The following is an 11607-nucleotide window of genomic DNA, read 5'->3' as shown; positions in this document are numbered from 1 at the left end:
TTTAGATGCAGAAAAAGCGTTTGATAGATTGGAATGGGATTTTTTATTCAAGGTATTGGAAAAATATGGATTAGGAACACCATTTATAAGATGGATTAATGCCTTGAATACTAATCCCAAAGCTAAAGTAGTGACGAATGGTCAAATTTCGACACCATTTCAGTTAACAAGATCAACTAGGCAAGGTTGTCCATTATCACCTGCTTTGTTTGTGTTGGCAATAGAGCCATTAGCTGAATTAATTAGAATGGATCCAGATATTAAGGGTTTTAGAGTTAATCAGGAAGAATATAAGATTAATTTATTTGCTGATGATGTTCTACTTTATTTAACAGATCCATTACACTCATTGGGTAAATTATCTTATAGACTAGAAGAATATGGGAAAATATCAGGTTATAAAGTAAATTGGGATAAAAGCGAAATTTTACCTCTTACTAATGGAGACTATAGTCAATGTCGATTAATAACTCAATTTAGATGGCCGGCAAATGGTATAAAATATTTAGGTATAAGAATTGATAATGACATAAAAAACTTATATAAATTAAACTATTTACCACTTTTAAAAAAAATTCAGGAGGATCTTGATAAATGGATGGCATTACCAATAACATTAGTAGGTAGAGTAAATACTATAAAAATGAATATATTCCCTAGACTACAATATTTATTTCAATCATTACCAATACAATTACCCCAGAAGTTTTTTCAAGAGATAAATAAATATGTGAGGAAGTTTCTTTGGAAAGGTAAGATGTCAAGAGTATCGTTGGAAAAATTGACATGGAAATTTGATCTAGGAGGGTTACAACTTCCAAATTTTAAGAACTATTATAAAGCAAATCAACTTAGATTTATTGCATCTTTTTTTGAGAAAGATAAACCGGCATGGATTAGAATAGAACTGGACAAAATAGGAGAAAACGTACCAGAAGATTTTATATATAAATGGGAATCTAAATGGATACGGGAAAAGAAAGAGTCTCCTATATTAAAACATTTGATTGATTTATGGAATAAGATAAATGTTGATGAGGAGACAAAAAAATCTTTATTAGCAAAGAGATCTTTAATTCAAAATAGACTTATTCCTTTTACAATGGACAATCAACTTTTATGTAATTGGTTTCAACAAGGGATTAAATATATAGGAGATTGTTTTGAAGGAGGTATATTAATGTCATTTGATCAACTAAAGAATAAATATAAAATATCAAATAACACTTTATTTTGTTACTTTCAATTAAGGGCTTATATAAGAGAAAAACTAGGTCAAACAATGTTATTGCCGAAATCTAAAGAAATAGAAATTTTAATTCAAAAAGGAAATATTAAAAAATTTATATCTTGTATGTATAATTTGATTCAAAACCAGGCAACTAAACAAGGAGTCCATAAGTCAAGACAAAAATGGGAAAGTGATTTGAATATTAAAATTGAAGAAACAAATTGGTCAAGACTGTGTCTTGACAGTATGACAAATACAATAAATGTTCGGTTAAGATTAGTGCAATATAATTTTTTACATCAATTATATATTACACCACAAAAAATAAATAAATTAAATCCAAGTTTATCTGATCAGTGTTTCCGATGTAACCAAGAAACTGGTACATTTTTACATTCTACATGGTCTTGCTCTAAAATTCAACCTTTTTGGACAAATTTAAGACTTTTATTGGAACAAATTACGGGAATAAAACTTCCTCATAATCCAATATTACTTTTACTAGGTGATATTGAAGGGACAAAACCAAAACTCAAACTTAATAAATATCAGAAAGAATTTATAAAAATTGCGCTGGCTGTAGCCAAAAAGGCTATTGCAATTACTTGGAAATCAGATACATATTTAAGTATAGATTGTTGGAAAAAAGAAATCTATGGCTGTATTCCATTAGAAAAAATTACTTATAACTTAAGAGATAAATATGAAACATTTTTGAAAATCTGGGGCCCTTATTTACAAAAGACAGGATTAAATATATAGGTGCTCTGAAGAGAAAATTAATGGCTACTTGGGGAAAGAAATAAATACATATACTAAAGTTATTAAGAACTCCATGGAGCATGTGGAGACCTTCCAACAACCAGGCACTCTTTCTTTCTTTTTTTTCTTTCTTTCTTAATATTTTTTTTTTATATAGGGTAGTTAGGGGGGAGGGATTAAGGGGAGGGGGGAAGGGTCACATATCTTTTTTTCTTCACTTGTAATCATTTAAAAATTTAATTAAATAAAATTTAAAAAAAAAAAAAAAAAAACATGCACGAAACAGCGTATCCTAACGCCTTCACCGGCGATTTGGGGGATGTTAACCAGGCCAGTCTGAAAAAATCACCAAGCAATTACCATCAACAGATCGCTTGCGGTACCAGAGGAAACCACACACTGGACCACTCTTACACCACCATCTACCGTGCGGTTCCACTCCCTCACTTCGGGAAGTCTCATCACCTGGCTGTACTTCTGCTCCCTGAGTCTAGGCCGAGACTGAAGACCGCAGCACCAGGAGTGAGGACCAAGAACGCTTGGTCCAGGGAAGCGCAGGAGCGCCTAGAGGACGGCTTTGAATCGGCGGGCTGGACTGTATCCAGCGATTCATCTTCCAACCTGGCTGAGTATGGTGTAGTTCTTACGGTCTTCATTAAAACCTGTGTGGATGAGTATGTTCCTACAAAGAATTACTGTACAATCCCAAACCAAAGGCCGTGGATCAAACAGAGGGTACGCCGTCGGCTGAAGTCTAGATCAGTGGCATTAAAATCTGGCCACCCGCGCCTGTACCAGAAATCCAGGTGTGATTTGCGGAGGGCCATTTCAAGGAAGAAGAGACAATTTTGAACGAGGTTGGAGGCGACATCGGATGTACGACAACTCTGGCAGGGTTTGCAAGACACTACTTCCTACAAAGCGAAACCCAATGGCACGAATGGCAGCGATGGTTCACTACCAGATATACCCAACGCCTTCTCTGCGCGCTTTGAAAGGGGAGAATATAACTACAGCTGTAGAAGATCCCCGCTGCACCTGATGACTTGTGATTTCTGTCTCAGAGGCCGATGTTAGGCTGTCTTTAAAGAGGGTGAACCCTCACAAGCTGAAAGGTTTCGTTGGAGTTCCCGGTAAGGCTCTTGAAAACTTGCGCCAACCGACTGACGGTAGTATTTAGGACATTTTCAACCTATCTCACTGCTGCGGGCGGAAGTTTCCCACTTGCTTCAAAAAGGCAAAAATTATACCAGTGTCTCAGAAGATTAATGTGTGCAGCCTTAATGACCATCGCACGGTCGCACTCACATCCCACAGTGATGAAATGCGTTGAGAGGGTTGGTCATGGACTAGACTGAACTCCCTGTCTCAGCAAGGACCTGGACCCACTGCAGTTTGCCTATCGCCACAACAGGTCAACGGAAGATTCAATCTCCACTGTCTCTTCACACGGCCTTAGATCATCTGAACAACAGTTTCTTACTCCTCTGCCAAGCACTACCTAACTTTAAAAAAAAATGTATTATTTCTGTTTTGCACGATTTGTTAATCTATTAAATATGCATATACCTTAACTGATTTACTTTTTTCTTCTATATTACGTATTGCATTGAACTGCTGCTGACGTCAGTGGTGGAAAAGATGCTGGAGTCAATAGCCTGACGTCAGTGGTGGGAAAGATGCTGGAGTCAATTATAAAAGAGGGAATTACGGACACATTTGGACAGCAGTAGAAGGGATCAGTCCGAGTCAGCATGGATTTATGAAGGGGAAAATCATTCTTGGCTGATATTCTGGAGTTTTTTTGAGGATGTAACTAAGAAAATGGACAAGGGAGAGCCAGCGGATGTATTGTACCTGGACTTCTCAGAAAGCTTTTGATAAAGTCCCACATAGGAGATAAGTGGGGCAAAAATTATGGCACATGGTATCGGGGGCAAAGTTCTGACATGGATTGAAAATTGGCTGGCTGACAGGAAACAAAGAGTAGCGATTAACGGGTCCCTTTCGGAGAATGGCAGGCTGTGACCAGTGGGGTACCGCAACGTTCGGTGCTGGGACCCGCAGCTGTTTACAACATTATTAATGATTTAGATGAAGGGATTAAAAGTAACATTAGCAAATTTGCTGATGACACAAAGCTGGGTGGCAGTTGAAATGTCAGGAGGATGATTATGAGGAATGCAGGGTGGACTTGGACAGATTGGGTGAGTGGGCAAATGTATCGGCAGATTGCAGTTTAATGTGGATAAAATGTGAGGTTATCCACTTTGGTGGCAAGAACAGGAAGGCAGATTACAATCTAAATGGAGTCAAGTTAGGGAAAAGGGGAAATGCAACGAGATCTAGGTGTTCTTGTAGATTAGTCACATGAATGCAAGCATGCTGGTACAGTAGGCAGTGAAGAAAGATAACGGCATGCTGGCCTTTATAACAAGAGGAATTGAGTAATAGGAGTAAAAGAGGTCCTTCTTGCAGCTGTACAGGGCCCTGGTGAGACCCCACCTGGAGTACTGTGTGCAGTTTTGTTCTCACAAATTTGAGGAAGGACATTCTTGCTAATTGAGGGATTGCAGCTTAGGTCCACAAGGTTAATTCCCGGAATGGCGGGACTGTCATAAGTTGAAAGATTGGAGCGACTGGGCTTGTATACACTGGAATTTAGGATGTGAGGGGATCTGATTGAAACATATCAGGTTATTAAGGGGATTGGACACGCTGGAGGCAGGAAGCATGTTCCGCTGATGGGTGAGTCCAGAACTAGAGGCCACAGTTTAAGAATGAGGGGTAGGCAATTAAGAACAGAGATGCGGAAGAACTATGATATGTGGAATGCTCTGCCCCAGAAGGCAGTGGAGGCCAAGTCGTCTGGATGCATTCAAGAGAGAGTTAGATAGAGCTCTTAATGATAGCGGGGTCAACGGATATGCAGAGAGGGCAGGAACAGGGTACTGATTGTGTAAGATCAGCCATGATCACAGTGAATGGCGGTGCGGCTAGAAGGGCCGAATGGCCTACATTCCACACCTACTGTCTATTGTCTATTGCTGCAAAGTTAACAAATTTCACGACACATGCCGTTGATAATAAACCTGATTTTAATTCTGAAAATATCTGTTTACATTCGGGTACTGCAACGCTACCCGGAGAGAGCGAAGGGCATGTCAAGGCACAGGTGACCTGATGATTCGTCACTGTACACCAAGAAAGAGGTCAGTTTAATACGCTTTGTTCCTAACACGGACCTGCGTCATGGACTTCTGAGGTCAAGAGAGTGGTATTACCATCAATGCAACTGCTTTTGTACTTTAAAAGCTCTCCCGCACCGTTTCATGGGGAGAAAACCACTTTATTCTGACGGAGATAAAAACTCTGGTTAATTAAACACTTCAAAAGCAACAGAAAGACCGAGTGCAAAGGATATAATGTTCTCTCTCTCTACCTCCTCTCTCTTCTCCTCTCTCTCCTCTCTCTCTCCTCTCTCTGTCTCTCTCTCTCTATCCCTCCTCTCCTCTCTCTCTCTCTCTCTCTCTCTCTCTCCTCTCTCTCTCTCCTCTCTCTCTCTCTCTCACTCTCCTCTCTCCCTCTCGCTCTCTCTCCCTCTCTCTCCCTCTCTCTCCCTCTCTCTCTCCTCCTCTCTCTCCTCTCTCTCCTCTCTCTCTCTCTCTCTCTCTCTCTCTCTCTCTCTCTCTCTCTCTCTCTCTCTCTCTCTCTCTCTCTCTCTCTCTCCTCTCTCTCTCTCTCTCTCTGTCTCTCTCTCTCTCTCTAAGTACAAAAACTCATGCCACTCTTCTTTACATTCACAATATTCAAAGTAAGCTTTTGAGACAAATATCATTTCCCTGCAAGCGAGAATATCTGCACATTTTATTTTACCTTACCTTCAAATTTTGCTTAGCTTCATTTTTCGCTAAATCTACTGAATTGTTGAGATACAGATTATGAACAGGTAAAACCTATTTGACAACACCCTCCCCCCACACCTGCTGCTCAGGTACTATGCAAAAAGGGTTCACTGCATGTGTCATTCATTAAATGCCGATATCGTTATTTCCACGGAGGGTTTCAGCGTCACAATGGGAGTTTCCCTCTCCTATTAGTAAGCATCTGAATCACTGAGCTCTCACTGAACAGCCGCTCCGGCACTCACAGTGATTCGCCGATCCACACAGCGGGACAGAGAGAGCACGCTGCAGAAGGACGTTTTGCTGGTTCCGGAATGGATCAGAGTCCGGGAACAGCAGCGTGGTGTGTGGCAGAAATTCCGAAGAATGTCTTCTGGGTCTGCTCAGTTTGTCTTTGCGAAATATGAATGGTTGACCTTGGTTCTTCGAATCGCACAGGCATTAAAAGTCATTCAAGTGATTTACTTCCCCGTCCTCGCTGTCATCGCTCATTCCCCGGTGAGTGTCTGTCCAAAGCTCAACTACACAACAATATGTAACTGTTCTCTAAAGTTTATCACCAGTTTGAAATTATTGCTCCTGTCGCACCCTCCAGGTAAGAAATCTCCAAATTCTGCAAAGATGCTGTTCACTGTGGCTCTTGTCATTGTGCGGGTGTAATGGCCAATGATCCAATCGGTAAACTCCGTTCAATCGTTGCTCACATCATTTCATGACCGAGGCTTTGATATTTTGCCTCCGGGAGCGTTGCCTCCTTTCAGTCTCTCCATCTTCCCCTCGGAAATATTGGCTTTTGAATCAAGTTGCTTCAACTCCTTGTGTTTGCAACGCAATTTAATTTGACTTCCTAATACGCATTATTCTCGCAGACAATCGCTTCGAAATCTTCCACTGCCCTTTCTTGCGTTCATTCACGTGATTTTTTTTAAAATCCTATGTTAGCTTATTAAATGTCACTCTGAGGCTTTTGGAGAATTGTGTTACAATGAAAATAGAGACGGCTCATCTGTCTTCTCATGAACGAAGTTACATTATGGTGAATATTTGCAGCTCTCTCATTCTCTGCTCATTTCACGCAATAGTGATCTGAATAACATTGCACAACAGGCAATGTAGTTGTCTGCATCGACTGAATAGTGCAATACCGTTCCAAGCTTGGAATTATTCGTCGAATTTCATTTAAATTCTATTCAAAAAAAAAGGAAAGGGTTCGTAATTTCCAGTGCATTTGCGTTAAAGTAATCTCACGATCACACGCTCTCCTCTGACTATCCTCCTCCAAACGATGTCTGCATCAGAAGTCATTCTGCAATTGGAACTCGGCAATTATAAAACGCCAATGTCCTTACTGTTGTCCTGTTTTTAATTCACGGCCCCCGCATTTCACTGTGATCTCAGTGATTTAGAGTAGTCCTCGCTCTAACTGATTCCCTCCTCCGATTGCAATTCAAAAACGTCCTCAACTGATTATTTTATTACCGTCTGCGTTTACATTTGACTGTCCACCCGGTGGTTGTTCAGAAAGTCTGCAAACTGGAAGATGACAAACAGGCCATGACATTCAGACAGTGATGCATTTCTTTGGGGATAAAAGACGGATGTCAATGCGGGGAAGGAAAACTTAATCGGGAATGTAATAAATGCAAAGGAATGGAGGGAAATCTCTTTCATAAGGGCAGGAGTATCTGATGGGGATAAAGAACGTTGTAGGAAAGATTCCGAAGGAATACGATTTGCCCAGTTAACTCTCGGCCTGTGAGCTAACATCCGCCGCAGCAAAGTCAGATCTCCCGCTCAACATGTCCCAGAGAGTCGACCAGTTTCTGCCAGCTTTAGGTCAGCGGCTTCCAATCCATTCATGGGTCGGGTGAGACTTGGTTCGGTTCCGCTGTTCGGAATCACTCGCTCACGGAGCGGATTGAACGGAGCTACTGCTGACAGGATGATCGGTGACAGCATTGTATATATAGCGAGGATGCCCGAGACCGTACCCTAGTGATTGTGTCTATTCATGGGTCGGGTGAGACTTGGTTCGATTCCGCTGTTCGGAATCACTCGCTCACCGAGCGGATTGAACGGAGCTACTGCTGTCAGGATGATCGGTGACAGCATTGTATATATAGCGAGGATGCCCGAGACCGTACCCTAGTGATTGTGTCTATTCATGGGTCGGGTGAGACTTGGTTCGATTCCGCTGTTCGGAATCACTCGCTCACGGAGCGGATTGAACGGAGCTACTGCTGTCAGGATGATCGGTGACAGTATTGTATATATAGCGAGGATGCCCGAGACCGTACCCGAGTGATTGTGTCTATTCATGGGTTGGGTGAGACTTGGTTCGATTCCGCTGTTCGGAATCACTCGCTCACGGAGCGGATTGAACGGAGCTACTGCTGACAGGATGATCGGTGACAGTATTGTATATATAGCGAGGATGCCCGAGACCGTACCCTAGTGATTGTGTCTATTACACTGTACTACTGGCGCAAAAAAAGGAACTGATTTGTGAACGTAAGCTGTTGCTGATAAACCTGATTCTGATATGGGTCTCTGTTGTAGACTGAGAGTTGGATGGAGTTGGGGAGCGGGCATCATAGTTGGAATTTTTTTTTAGTTGTGGAGTGAGAGAGTGAATGGAACGGGCAGCACCAGGGTTACATTCTGTAATTGTCAATAATTCCCAACATCCCCAACTATATATATGTGCGTAAGACTTTTGCATAATAGTGTACAGTGATCAGGAGAGGGAGCCTGCCTTTGATCTGAACAGTCAGTGTTGAGGAAAGTTATCTAATGAAATTTAAGTGTCTGTAGATTTCGCATTTTATGTCCCATTTACATCTTTTCCCTCATCTTGTACAAAGTTACCAATTATCAGTGGTTGTTATCTGTATTATTCGCTGCTGTTTTGGGTGATATCCGTCCGCAACTATTGCGTTTGATCTTTCATTGGCTTCACTTAAGACTTGATTCTAATGATTGATTTTTTTTCGATAGACTTCCTGAGGATTTTCTAACACGACAAGGAACCGGGAACAAATCGGATAAATTGTATGTTCATGTAACATTGGACCCTTCCGGATGCGTGCCCACTGATTATCTTTTTCATACTCTTTGCAGTGAACCTGATGACAATTTTAATCCTGTCCAGAGGAAAGTGCGGTCTCTCCAGAGTTGTCACTCTCTACCTGGTTGCCATGGCAGCGGCGGATCTTATGGTCGTTGTCCTGGACCTGATATTGAGCAAGATTCCGTACACTTACGTGCCAGTGAAACTTGTCCTCTGGGCTATAGACACACCAGTGTGTAAAATCCACGCCGTCCTGCTTTACGCCGCCACCAATTGTTCGGTCTGGTTCACCGTCACTTTCACCTTTGACCGGTTTGTGGCCATTTGTTGCCAGAAGCTGAAAACAAAATATTGCACCGGGAAAACTGCGGCTGTAGTTCTGGGGATGGTGACTGTGATCAGTTGTTTAAGAAACACGTACTGGTATTTTCGGCTCGCAGGGCATTATGCATGGATAATTGCTCCATTTATTTGTCTCGATACGGTGTATTATTTGTCTTTATCTGTCTCAATGCCAATCGATTTTTTAAGTTACCTTCTCACTCCTGTAATCCCATTCCTTCTGGTTCTCCTGACGAATGGTTTAACCGTCCGACACGTTTTAATCGCCAGCAGAGGGCGCAGGAGAATCCGGTCTGCTGACAAGGGACAGGGTGCCAGGGACCCGGAGATGGAGAGCCGCAGGAAATCCCTCGTTTTACTGCTAATCATCTCTGGCAATTTTGTTCTGCTGTGGGCACCGTTCACTGTGTATTCCGCGTGGAACCGGCTGTCTGCTTCCTCTGCGGTGAATCTTCCTCCTGATTCTCTGCGAGAACTGGGCTCGATGCTGCAGCTTCTGAGCTGCTGCACAAACACGGCTCTTTACGCCGTCACCCAGACCAAGTTCAGGGAGCAACTCACAATCGCGATAAAATATCCGGTGGCGCTCTTTTCCGGAAGGATCTCATAAATCACTGATGTCTCCTGACTAATTCTTCATGAATTGCAGGCTTCTTCCGCAGTGAAAGGGACCATAATCAGCAAATGCAGTCCAGTCAATATTTTATGCATCTGGATCAGCAATTGCCACGTTTTATATTCAAGTGTAAGTGGGCTTCGGTTTAACACGAAAGGGACCAGTTTTATGGAGAAATAATGTGGGCGGCACACTGTTATTGAGAACGCGCTGATGTCGGCAGATACGAGAGCAACGTTGAACAGTACTTAGTTAGGGGCATAAACAGGCAGGAATGAGTATAGAGTCCGGCGTTTTCCTTGTTAGATCATTGTCCACCCACTTTACTATCGCGGATGATTCCTCACACTTGCTCACTGACCATCCATTCAATGCTTTTATTTTCTGCATTTGCCGGTTTTTATCCCTTTCTCTTCCCCATTAGAACAACCTGTGTTTGTTACTGTAGAGCACCGCCAACATTGTGACCCCCAGTTCCGCCCTGCATGTCGCACTGTCCGGCTGGTTCAGCTGCACTGCTCCGCCCCGACGTGCGATTCTGGGATCCCGAAGTCACTGCTGTTTAACGGTCTGGTTACCCCACTTCGCAGACGGCGACTTGATATCAGCTGTTGCCCCGGAAACCTCGGTGACTATTTCAGGGATTCCAGAGACGTCTTGCAATCATAATGTTAACGGATGTTTGGAAATTGGATGTTCGGGCTGTTGAGATGCGAGTGCCAATCCGGAATGAGGGGAGGAGGTTCTCCTTTTTTTAACCTCATCTCGAACGCAGGTGATGCCGTGGGCAGGTGTGTCGCGGGGTAAACACGCGTAAGACCGCTTTACCCGGCTGTGATATTTCAAGGCCTGAAGATCGGTAAATGAAGATGTGTTCGGACAGTTATTACACATTCACCTGTCTTTTTTTCTTTTTCTGGTACCGTGTCTTTGCCGAATTTAACAATGCCTTGAAGCATGAACGTTATCAGGTTTTATCCAACGAGGAGAGTTATTAAAAACGTACGAAACTGTACGGGTTGTGTCCATTAGCGACGCCTTATAATGCGATCCTGCATCACTAAATGCGTCTCAGTGAGAGAAATTTCACCGAGGAGCTGTTTTCTGGCAAGGATCAGGAGCGCATAGGCATTGATACAAACGCCTAGGAACACTTAACTCCAGGCTCGAGTAGACTTTCTACTCGCTGATATAAGATTATTCGACGGCTCCCGAGTATGGTAATATGGACCCTTCACTTCCCTGTCTATTTCGTAGTGATTTCCCTCCTTTTTTGTCGGCTTGTTATATCTTTATCCAGCGTTGTTATTGTATCACCCTGTTCAGCTTCATTAATCTATATAACGAATGGATCTGTATGAACTGTACACAGGACTAAAATTTCACAGTATCTCGGATCAGTGACAATATTAAATGATTCCAAATTCATCTACCCGCTGTGTAACACGGAACATGTCTGAATCCGACTTCCCACCTTGCGGGGGGTGGGGGGTGTGGTTAACAGTCCGTGGATCGATCAGACCGCCCACTTTGGGTTTCCTTGCCAGGACCACAGTGAGAAGAGAAGGGTTACTTGGATATCACTGATTCGTAAAGTCATGAAGTCCAGGTAAGTTATTTTCACCTACTAAAACAGCGATGATAGTTCACTGCCCCATCTATCCAAGTGTTCCTCTATATG

This window comes from Hemitrygon akajei, unplaced genomic scaffold (genome assembly GCF_048418815.1).
Source record: "Hemitrygon akajei unplaced genomic scaffold, sHemAka1.3 Scf000041, whole genome shotgun sequence".
Taxonomy (NCBI): Eukaryota; Metazoa; Chordata; class Chondrichthyes; order Myliobatiformes; family Dasyatidae; genus Hemitrygon; species Hemitrygon akajei.
This window is presented reverse-complemented; position numbering follows the sequence as displayed.